Source organism: Triticum urartu, chromosome 6 (assembly GCF_003073215.2).
Source record: "Triticum urartu cultivar G1812 chromosome 6, Tu2.1, whole genome shotgun sequence".
Lineage (NCBI taxonomy): Eukaryota > Viridiplantae > Streptophyta > Magnoliopsida > Poales > Poaceae > Triticum > Triticum urartu.
In genome coordinates, this window is record NC_053027.1 from 525214959 (window position 1) to 525227095 (window position 12137).

The 12137-nt window shown below is 46.6% G+C and overlaps 1 pseudogene; it reads left to right on the top strand.

Annotated features, from left to right (window-relative positions):
* The first annotated feature begins 6397 nt into the window (after positions 1-6397).
* LOC125516904 lies at positions 6398-7667 on the top strand (annotated as a pseudogene).
* The last annotated feature ends 4470 nt before the right edge of the window (positions 7668-12137 follow it).

Genomic DNA, 12137 nt, shown 5'->3' on the forward strand with positions numbered 1-12137 from the left:
AGATCACGAAGCCTCTCTCAAATCTTCTTCAGAAGCACGTCAAGTACGTTTGGTCTCCGGAGTGTGATATTGCCTTCAACACTTTGAAAGAGAAGTTGATCACTGCTCCAGTCTTGACTCCGCCCGATGAATCCAAACCATACGAGGTCTATTGTGATGCCTCTCTCCAAGGTCTTGGCGCAGTATTGATGCAAGAGAAGAAAGTTGTTGCTTATACATCTCGCCAGTTGAAGCCTAATGAGAAGAACTACCCCACTCATGATCTCGAGTTGGCGGCAGTTGTGCATGCTCTTTTGACTTGGAGACATCTTCTATTGGGAAGAAAAGTGAACATTTTCACTGATCACAAGAGTCTCAAGTACATCTTCACTCAGCCTAATCTCAACCTCAGGAAAACTCGATGGGTCGAAATGATTCAAGAGTATAATCCGAGTATCGAGTACACTCCAGGCAAGGCTAATGTGATTGCTGACGCTTTGAGCAGGAAAGCATATTGCAACAGTCTGATTCTCAAGCCTTATCAACCCGAGCTTTGTGAAGCTTTCCGCAAACTTAATCTGCAAGTTGTTCCTCAAGGTTTCCTCGCCAACCTTCAAGTCTCTCCTACCTTAGAAGACCAGATTTGCCAAGCCCGGCTTCTTGATGCTATGGTGAAAAAGGTGAAGATTGGGATTCCCAAGAGTCAGTCCAAGTACAAGTGCTACCGCCTTGATGACAAGGACACTCTCTTCTTCGAGGATCGTATTGTTGTGCCCAAAGGTGAACTTCGTAAAGTGATCATGAATGAGGCTCACAATTCTCTCCTCTCCATCCACCCTGGGAGCACGAAGATGTATCAGGACCTCAAGCAAGCTTATTGGTGGACTCGAATGAAGCGCGAGATCGCTCAATTCGTGAATGAATGTGATGTCTGCAGAAGAGTGAAGGCAGAACACCAAAGGCCAGCTGGTCTCCTCCAACCTCTTGCCATTCCAGAATGGAAGTTTGATCACATTGAGATGGACTTCGTGACTGGGTTTCCAAAGTCCAAGCGTGGCAATGATGCTATATTTGTTGTCATCGACAAACTCACCAAAGTGGCACACTTTCTACCTATCAAAGAGTCGATCACTACAGCTCAATTGGCGGAACTCTATACATCTCGTATTATCTCTCTGCACGGTATTCCTCAAGTGATCTCTTCAGACCGTGGCAGCATCTTTACCTCGAAGTTTTGGGATTCTTTCCAGAAGGCCATGGGCACCAACATCCGCTTCAGCACAGCTTTCCATCCTCAAACAAGCGGTCAAGTCGAGCGTGTCAACCAGATTCTTGAAGATATGCTCAGGGCTTGTGTGATCTCCTTCGGCATGAAGTGGGAGGATTGTCTTCCTTATGCTGAATTCTCCTACAACAATAGTTTTCAAGCAAGTTTGGGCAAGGCCCCTTTTGAAATTCTGTATGGCAGGAAGTGCCGTACCCCTCTCAACTGGTCTGAAACCGGTGAACGTCAGCTTTTGGGTAATGACTTAATCACAGAAGCATAAGAAATGTGCAAAGTCATTCGTGATAACCTCAAAGCAGCCCAATCCCGCCAGAAGAGCTACTATGATAGTAAGCACCGTGATTTGGCTTTCGAGATCGGAGATCATGTTTACCTCCGTGTCTCTCCTATGAAAGGTACTCGTCGCTTCGGTATCAAAGGGAAGCTTGCCCCTAGATACGTGGGACCTTTCAAGATTGTCAGCAAGAGAGGCGACCTCGCCTATCAACTCGAGCTTCCTTCAAACTTTGCAAATGTTCATGACGTGTTCCATGTCTCTCAGCTTTGAAAGTGCTTCAAGACTCCTGACCGCACCGTCAACTTCGAGGACACTGAGCTCCAAGAAGATCTCTCCTATCGTGAGCACCCAGTTGCTATTCTTGAAGAGACTGAACGCAAGACTCGCACAAGTCAATCAAATTTCTCAAAGTCAAGTGGTCACACCATTCCGACCGTGAAGCTACCTGGGAACGCGAGGATCACCTCCGTTCTGAGTACCCGGAGTTCTTTCAGTCCTAGATCTCGGTATGAGATCTTTTCGTAGTGGTGGAGTGTTGTAACACCCCGGATGTAACTTTCCCAATTTGTACTCCAACTCTTGCCGTTTCCAGCGTTAAGTTATATTTATTTCTCGGGTTTGGGTCTTTGTCTCCGTGTGTTGTTGTCTTTGTCATGCATCTTATATCATGTCATCATGTGCATTGCATTTGCATACATGTTCACCTCATGCATTCGAGCATTTTCCCCGTTGTCCGTTTTGCATTCCCGCGCTTCGTTCTCCTCCGGTGGTCAATTCTAGCGTTCTTTCGTGTGTGGGGATTAAACGTTTCCGGATTGGACCGAGACTTGTCATGCGGCCTTGGTTTACTACCCGTAGACCGCCTGTCAAGTTTCGTATCATTTGGACTTCGTTTGATACTCCAACGGTTAACCGAGGGACTGAAAAGGCCTCGTGTGTGTTGCAGCCCAACACCCCTCCAATTTGGCCCAAAACCCACCAAACTCTACTCCATGTTCTAGAGCGTTCGATCACGATCGCGTGGCCGAAAACCGCACCTCATTTGGACTCTCCTAGCTCCACTTATGCCTATAAATACACCCCCCTTCGTTTTCGGATCTCTCTCCCCCCGAAACCCTACCCCCAAAAAAAACGCATTCCGCCACCGACGGACACGTCCGCCCCCGGCCGGACGCGTCCGCCGCCGCACCCAGCCAACCGCATCCCGCCACGTGGCCCGCGCCACTCGCCTCCGCCGCCGGCCCGCGGAAGCCCGCGCCTGGCCCCCGCGGCCCAGGGCGCCGCCGCCTCGCCCGATCCGCAGCGCCGCCGCCCCGCTTCTTCTCCTCCGGCGCCGGCCGCCCCGCCGACCGGAGTTCCATGCCGGAGCCCGCACCGGCCGCCCTTCGCCCGCCTCGCCGGAACGCCGCCCCGAGCCGGCCGGCTCCGCTGCGTCCCTCGCCAGCCGCTGCCGCCGCCCCCGCCGCCGGATCCGGCCGGGAGTGGCCGGATCTACCTCTCCGACGAACTCTGGCGAACTTCTTCAACTCCGGCGAGCTTCCCCGACCATCCTCGGTTCCCGTGCGATCTGGATCTGAGATCCGAAAATATCTCCTCGGTTGACTTTTCTCTCCCGAACCCTGATTTTTGTGCAAACTTTGACCTGCTGTAACTTTGCATCCGTAGCTCCGATTTGGGCATATAGTATATCAAAATGTTCGCCTCGACGAGTGCATCATTTCATTCCATTGCATAATTTTCATTTGAGTTCATCTTGTTGCCCAAAATGCTGTTAGAAGGAGGCTTCGAGAGTTATTTGTCAGATCTGCTAGTTCATCTTAGACTTTTGTCATTTTTGCCATGATTATTGTGTGCATGCTATGCCTGTGAGTCCTTCATATGTTTTGTTAAGGATTTTGTCTTCTTTCCAGAGGTGCAACCCATGCATTTTTAGGATGTGTGTGGTGACTTGTGCAAGCTTGCAAAGAGAGGCACCCGGGAAATCTGTTTTCAGAGACTTGGTTGTTTTCACTAAGTCTGGGATTATTTAGTTCATGATGCCATATGTTCAGCTTGTTTCCTAGTGATCCGTGCCTCTTTTCAGGATGATCAGTAAAGGAGTTTGGTTAATCATGTTATGCTCTATCCATCCATGTCCTTACTTGCAATTTTGGAGCACTCTAGCTTGAGTCAATCGAGCTCTACTTTTGCTTCGTTGTGAATCTGGGCACATCGTCAACTCGTTTGCGATTTTGCCGGCGTTGTTATAGTTGATCCGTGCATGATATGCCATTGTTCTTGCCATTTCTAGCTAGAATTTTGTGCCTTCTTAATGGATGTGTGCTTGCCTTTCCATGACTTGCACCGTAGTGAGTGCATCGAGCTCGTTTACATGCCTTCGTGAGTTATATTTCAGCATGTCTCAGTTTTCATTAAGTCTGAAAATTGATTATGTTTTTGCTATGTTCGTGTGCTTGTTAGTATATTATGTGATCCCTTTTGGCTCAAGGTCACTTAGGGACTTTTGTTAAGCTTGTTGAGTAGCTCCATGCCATGTTCTTACTTGTCTTTATCAGGTCATGTATCATGTTGTTTTGCTGCTCCGAAGAGGGCTTCGTGATCTGAAATTTCAGACAAGTGTTAATTTCACTAAGTCTGTAATCTGTTTTGCATTTGCGTTTTTGCCATGCTTGTTTGAACTTCGTAATGGGTGGATTGGCCGTGGCTCAGTGCTAGTCTTTTGTTAAGCATCTTGTGTGCATCCCTGCCATGTATTTTGTTGTCATGTTTGGTGGCTGTAGCATGTTCATCTTGTTGCATTTAGATGCCTACTTGCTGTAAATCGCAGACCGGAGTCAATTTTGAATCGCTTGCCATTTCCAAACCGTAACTCCGATTCCGGCGTTCTTTATATCGTTTTCAAGAGATTTCATCTCATCTTTCCAGTGGCACCCTTGGAATTCCAAGATGAGGCCAGGTTCATGCATTTCCTGTCATATATTGCATTTTGCATCCCGCATCGCATCCCGCATAGCATATCATCTTTGCATCGTGTTGATTGAGTTTGCATGTGGTTGATTGTATCCTTGTTTCTTGTTTGTCTGGTTTGGGTAGAGCCGGGAGACGAGTTCGCTACCGAGGAGCCCGTTGAGTGTGCTTTTGAGGATCCAGTCAACTCTGACAACTGTGCAGGCAAGATGATCATACCCTCGAAATCACTACTATCTTTGCTATGCTAGTTTGCTCGCTCTTGCTATGCCAATACTACGATGCCTACCTTTTGCTTGTCAGCCTCCCAATTGCCATGTTGAAACTCTAACCCACCTTGTCCTAGCAAACCGTTGATTGGCTAAGTTACCGCTTTGCTCAGCCCCTCTTATAGCGTTGCTAGTTGCACGTGAAGATTGGAGGCCGTTCCTTGTTGGAACATCATTTATTTACTTGTTGGGATATCATTATATTGCCATGTTATCTTAATGCATCTATATACTTGGTAAAGGGTGGAAGGCTCGGCCTCTCGCCTAGTGTTTTGTTCCACTCTTGCCGCCCTAGTTTCCATCATATTGGCGTTATGTTCCCGGATTTTGCGTTCCTTACGCGGTTGGGTTATAATGGGAACCCCTTGATATTTCGCCTTGATTAAAGCTTTTCCAGCAATGCCCAACCTTGGTTTTACGATTTGCCACCTAGCCTTTTCTTTCCCTTGGGTTCTGCAGACTCAAGGGTCATCTTATTTTACCCCCCGGGCCAGTGCTCCTCTGAGTGTTGGTCCACCTGTCAGCTGCCGGTGGACACCAGGGGCAACTCTGGGCTGGCCTACCCGTACCTAAAACAATCTGAGTGTGCCCTGAGAAAGAGATATGTGCAGCTCCTATCGGGATTTGTCGGCACATTCGGGCGGTGTTGCTGGTCTTGTTTTAACCTATCGATGTGTCTTGAGTTACCGAGATACCGAGTCTGATCGGAACGTGTTGGGAGGAGGTCTATTCCTTCGTTGACTGTGAGAGCTTGTCATGGGCTAAGTTGGGACTCCCCTGCAGGGATTGAACCGAGCCCGCGGTTATGGGCAGATGGGAATTTGTTAATATCCGGTTGTAGATAACTTAAACCTTAATTAATTAAAATGAATCAACTGAGTGTGTTACCGTGATGGCCCCTTCTCGGCGGAGTCCGGAAAGTGGACACGGTGTTGGAGTAATGCTTGCGCAGGTTGTTCTTCTAGATTCTCGCTCGCGCTTTGCCTACTCTTCTCGCTCTCTTTTGCGAATAAGATAGCCACCATATATGCTAGTCGCTTGCTGCAGCTCCACATATATTTGCCTTTTCCTTCCTATAAGCTTAAATAGTCTTGATCGCGAGGGTGCGAGATTGCTGAGTCCCTGTGGCTCACAGATTATTATTACACCAGATGCAGGTCAAGGTGATTCCGCTCCAGGTGACGAGTACGAGCTCAAGTGGGAGTTCGACGAGGACTCTCAGCGTTACTACGTTTCCTTTCCCGATGATCAGTAGTGTTGTCCAGTTGGGGGTGATTGGGATCGTTGTCGCATGTTGGGTTTTCTTCTATTTTGGCGCCGTAGTCGGGCCATGAGTGTTTTGGATGATGTAATGTTATTTATGTACTTGATTGACGTGGCGAGTGTAAGCCAACTATGTTCTCCCCTTTATTATTCATATTACATGGGATGTTGTGAAGATTGCCTAACTTGCGACATATGCCTTCAATGCGATTATGTCTCTAAGTCGTGCCTCGACACGTGGGAGCTATAGTCGCATCGAGGGTGTTACATCCCCCCTTTGTTAGCTTGGTGGTTAGGCCGTTAGGCTAGGTGTAGGATCGATTTCCCACTGAACAAACTGTCGATGTCGACTAGGTTATGGATGCATGGATGAGGCTGATAATTCAGGCAATATCACTGATTAGTGTGATTCAGGCATGGGTCATGTCCGTGCACTAGAGAGCTGTTCGTCATGCTGGGAGACCTTTGATCCGCTATGGTCCATTGTTTGTCCGGGAACAGGAGAGGATCCAAAATCTGAACTACACCTACAACTGCAATGACGTCCAGGCTTTGTGGATGCTTCGAATGAAAAGAGCACCATTTGCCAGGCTTGTCGAGACCTTCAGGAGCAGGGGGTTGCTACAAGATAACATCAACACCAGTGTCGAAGAGCAAGTGGCCATGTTCCTCCATGTTGTTGACCATAACCACAGGTTCAGGGTCATTCACAACACGTTCAGCAGATCAATGGAGACCATCTCTAGGTACTTCAAGCAGGTGCTTTTTGCTCTTGGGGAGCTTAGAGGAGAGATGATCAGGAGACCATCTGGTCAGACTCCACCCAAGATTCGTGGAAGCCCAAGATGGTATCCATACTTCAAGGTGAGCATTGACAATAATACACTTCTCATTGCTTGATATGCTTGTATTGTTCAAGTTGAGCACTAACACAGGCTTGTGATGCCATTTTTAGGATTACATTGGGGCAATAGATGGTACTCATGTCACTGTCAGAGTTCCTAGGTCACAGTCTACAACATACAGGGGGAGGAAGCACTACACAAGCCAGAATGTGCTTGTTGCTGTTGACTTTGATCTGAAGTTCACATATGTGATGGCTGGCTGGGAGGGGTCAGTGTATGATGCTAACATCCTCAGTGACAACATGAGTCGACCTGATGGGATCAACATCCCCGATGGCAAGTTCTACCTTGGAGATGCTGGCTTTGCATGCCAACCGGGTATTCTTCCACCCTTCAGGAAAACCAGGTACCATCTCAACGAGTTCTATGGCAGGAACTATCCTAGGACTGCACAAGAGTTGTTTAACAGCAGACACTCCAGCCTTAGAGTAACTGTTGAGAGGGCATTTGGAGCTCTGAAGAATAGGTTTAAGATCCCGGATTAGAAGCCATTCCACCCATACTCCACTCAGGTTAAGCTTGTTCTTGCTTATTGCATTCTGCATAACTGGATCCTCCAGTGGGGCTTTGATTAACACGTGCCTGAGGAGGAAGAGGTCGAGCCTGACGATGTTGTTAGCTCCGGCCATGGTGTGGAGGCATTTGACAATGACGCTTGGAAGAACAAAAGGTTGGAGTGGGCAGAGGCAATGTAGCTTAACAGAGGTCAGTGCAGGATTTGAAGGAGATGGAAGAAGAAGAAGAAGAAGAAGAAGAGGAAGAAGCACTAGCAGAAGCAGAAGAAGAGGAAGAGGAAGATCTGGTAGCAGCAACACTGATGAACTATCCTCTATTTAGCCAATGGCTCTTAATAATTTGAATTTTCACTTGATAGTAGTTAGGATGGACTGTCATTTATTTAACTAGCTGGTGCTACATGTTCAGATTGTGTGTGGTAAGCTCACCACTAGTTAGAAGTGGTGACAACACTTTATACAGGTTGCAACCAAACACCATGTCATATGTGCGCCTAATGCAATGCGGGCAACCAAACGCCGGGTCAAAAATGGGTGTCTCATGCAATTAGGGACATGCAAGCAACCAAACTATGTGCATCTGGGTTTTTTTTTTGGCTTGCATCCCCTCAAACCGGCTCACTAGAGCTAGGCTCGCCGGGCCAGACTGGATTGATAATATAACCAAACACGCCCTTGATGAATCATTACTTTTGTAACAAACATCATATCTCTGTGTATTCCTACGATGCGCTCTGTTTCACACAGCTGTCTCTAAAATAATCTTAGTCGGCCAATCGAGATTCATGTAGAATGTTGCTAGTTTTGATAAGCCTTTATTAGTGATATCTTGAACAGTAGCAACTGTAAGATAGGCAGTATATAGTACAAATTCATCAAGCAACCACGAACCACGAGTGAGGCACTGTACTTGTCTGGAATGCAGTGTACTAAGAGCATCTCTAGCAGACCTCGTATAATGCCAACCAGTTCGCTTCAGATCTAATTTACGAGGCGAATTCATGCGCTGCGGATCAAACTTCGTATATGAAATCATACATAGTTCATCATCATACTACATTGATCATACATAGTTCATCTACATTGTACTATGGGGGGGTCTACGGCCCCAAGCCTACGCTACCAAAATCGACGAGCTCGCGGCGGAGCCGGAGGAGCTCAGTCATCGTCGAGGTCGATAAAGACTTTGGCCTGCTCGGTCTTCATGACGCGCAGGTCCGCCACCTTGGACGTGTGCGCCTGCGACGTCACGACACCCTGCTCGAGGAAGATCCGCTCGTAGTCGAGCTCACGGTGGCGGAGTGTGTGGGCCTCCTCCTCCTGCTCCCTTGTCGAGCGCTCCATGATGACGTGCTCTAGGCGCTCCTCCTGCCCCGGGGGAAGGTAGTCCTCGGGGCCAATCACTCCTCGACGCGGTGGCGCGTCAGCTTCGAGCTTGATGGCGAGCGGCCCAAGCTCCTCCAGCTGTCTCTTGACCGGAGTGAGCCGCGAGCTCGAGGCGCCCGCGGATGAGCTCCCCGCGGCAGAGGAGCCGGAGAAGGTGTGGCGGCGACCGGCGAGCCCGCACTCATACTCGACGAGCTCGAGGCGTTCGAACGCCGGCGGCGGCCGGCTCCCGTGGTTGAGCCACCTCCGCACGCCCCGCTTGCATGCGGCGGCGGCGGCGCTCCGCGTCATCCCCACCACTTCTGTAGCCATCCATGGCTTTTTTAGGCTCGCCGGCGGCGAGAAATTGGGGCGGAGGAGGAAAGGAACCACGGCGGATAGGGTTTGACCCGTATCCGAGCGATGAAACCGCATATATAGCGGTGGAGAGGGAGTTTTTTCGGGCCACGGTAAAAATTTTACGGACCGGGCCCAAGGTAGGGTGTCTATTCTAGCCAGAAAAACGGGCCGAACCTGTATACTCGCCTAAATTATACGGGTTCGGCCCTTTTAGGGGGTCGGCTAGAGATGCTCTAAATGGTGACCATACTTGTTTCTCCATTTTATTTCAACTCAATTTTTAGGATCTTGTTATTTTCAAGCTACTAGACAGGGGAGCAATATATGTTCCCTGTCCCATCCAACCTGATCCTTTACCACTGATTAGAGAGGACAGCAGTAAACCCGCCAAAGGTGAGATAGATTAACTGGCTAGTTCTATATTTGTCTAATGGCCAGTTCCTTGTCGGTATTTTTATCCATGTTTAACTATCACTGGTTGAGATTGCTTTCTCTTCAACCACTGGTTGGTACTCCTTCCGTAAACTAATATAAAAGTGTTTAGATAACTAAAGTAATGATCTAAATGCTCTTATATTAGTTTACGGAGCGAGTATATATTACAGTGGTGTTGTTCTCATCTTGTTCATTTCCAGTCCTCAAAACAAACACCTCCTAGAATATATCCAAGCATGTTGACCTCATTTGTTGTTGGTAGGCCTAATACTAATGCCCACCTGCAGATAGGAGTCAGGCCGATCGAACAAGTATGGTGCTGTGTACCAGAATCCAGCACCCATCCTTGGTGTATAAATCCAGCACCCATCCCTGTGTTTTCTTAGGCCTTGTTTGACAGGGGAAATTTTGCAGCCCCGGAGTGAAGGGGGATCTGAGAGGATTTGGTTAATCCCTCTCTTTCACCCAATCCTTTCAATTCCCCACTAATCCCTCCTCCCTCATAAACCCCTCTATTTGATTAAACCTCCTACAACAGCAGCAGCAAAGCAAGCGTTCAGTTCTATGGGTGCCTTGGAGGGTTTTCTGTACCACATGGATTGAGAAGGATTTGTGGGGAACGGAAAGGATTGGCCTTCTCAATCCCTACGTGTCAAATGGGCTAACAAGGATATCTGGGGATTTTGAACCCTACGAGGATATTCCTCTCCAAACCTCCCCAAACCTCCTCTACCAAACAAGGCCTTAAGGGTAAACAAGTGGATAAATTCATCACCCGCTATTTTTTCCAGAGTCCAGTTCTTTGCTTCTCTGCCAAATTGATGCTTTCCTTTAACTGCCACTTGGTCTGGTGATGTCATCCAACTAGCAGCCAGCCGCACGAAATAAGAAAAGGCAGATTGTGTGCCTCTGCTTCATCTACAAGATCTGGAGGAAGAAATAACTACTCCAACGGTATGAAACTTAATGTTTGTGAAGCTGCTACCTTTGAAACACGAGTATCCAACCAACATTACTAGTAGCCGGACTGCACATAAGAACGATTTTGACATGTATGCCTTTTGGAACATCAATTGTACGCACAAAAATTTGTGCACGTACCTGATGTCGGGTACTTATCATTTCCTTTAAAAGAAAAGAAAAAACATCCACAAATAATTCAAGGTAGCTCCGGCATTGAACTTTGTTTCCTGTCATTCAACCACTAAATGAACACTTGAGGAATCAGTCTATGATTTATTAGTAAATCTTTTGCATCGAATAGATTAATTGCACGTACATGCACGCATATTGACTCATGTCTACGCCTTGCTAGCGCATTAGTGCTGGACACAACAACACATACATGTATATGTGCTATCACAGTTTTGAGTGTAACTCTTGTCGGGATCATAGATGCTGCCCAGAGCATAGCAAATCTGTCTGCACCTCCCAATCGAAGTATCGCCAATCATGTAGTCGCACTTACTTTCAAGGTCTGTAAGACCTGCACAAATTGAGATGTGAAGAGGCTCAATGTGATTAGAAATAAAAAAATACAACGTGATTAGTAAAGTACACATAAATCATTTTTGAGATGTATACGTTTATTTTATGGACCCCAATAGCTAGGATGAACGAAATGTTCGCTAGGGAAAACGGGCTAAGCCAAATTCCAGCGAACCAGGGCCCCTCCTGTTCATTGTAGTGGGATTCCAACACAGCCGAATTGGCCCAGTAAGCGCGTAAGGAAAACGGGCTAAACCAAATTTTACTTTTTGGCAAAAGAAAATGCCATCATGAACAAAAAGAAAATCTGATACGGAAGAAAGCAGAGAAACATAAATTTACAAATGTGGCATGGTATTTACAAAATATAAAAAATGTCATGCGCTAATTTGTAAAAGAACTGAAATTGGCTGAGGCCAACTTCAGCAGAAATAAATTGTTTTATCTGGATAATTTCAATAAATTTGCCATGGTCCAAAGACAAAAAAAAAATTGTAAACGGTAAGAAAAATTGCCAATGTCTAACTAATAAAATTGTCATGGTCTAATTATTAAAATTGTCATGGTGTAACCAAAAAATATGTCAGGGTGAAATAATAATAGTGCATGGTCAATAAAATAAAATTGCCATGCTACTTCCAAAAAACTACCATGGGCTAAATAATTAAAATTACCATGGTACCTCCAATAGAATTACCATGGCGTAATTAATAAAATTTCCATGGACAAATTAAAAAAATTGCCATTGTCTAAGAAAATGGAATTGTCATGCTACCTATAAATTAATTGCACATGGCAAGTTCAGAAAATTTCTCCTCTAAAAAACATGGCAACTTTTGGGATTTGTAATTGGCGCATGGCAAGAAAAAATTAAATTGCACAAATTGTTCTTAAAAAACATGGCAACTTTTGGGATATCTTTTTTTTTTACGTTTGGGATATCCGACGAGCTATTTTGTAGTAGAGCTACTCAAGCGGACAATAATCTTCTTGCGATATTTATAGTGAGGCATGCATAGGAAGTATAAT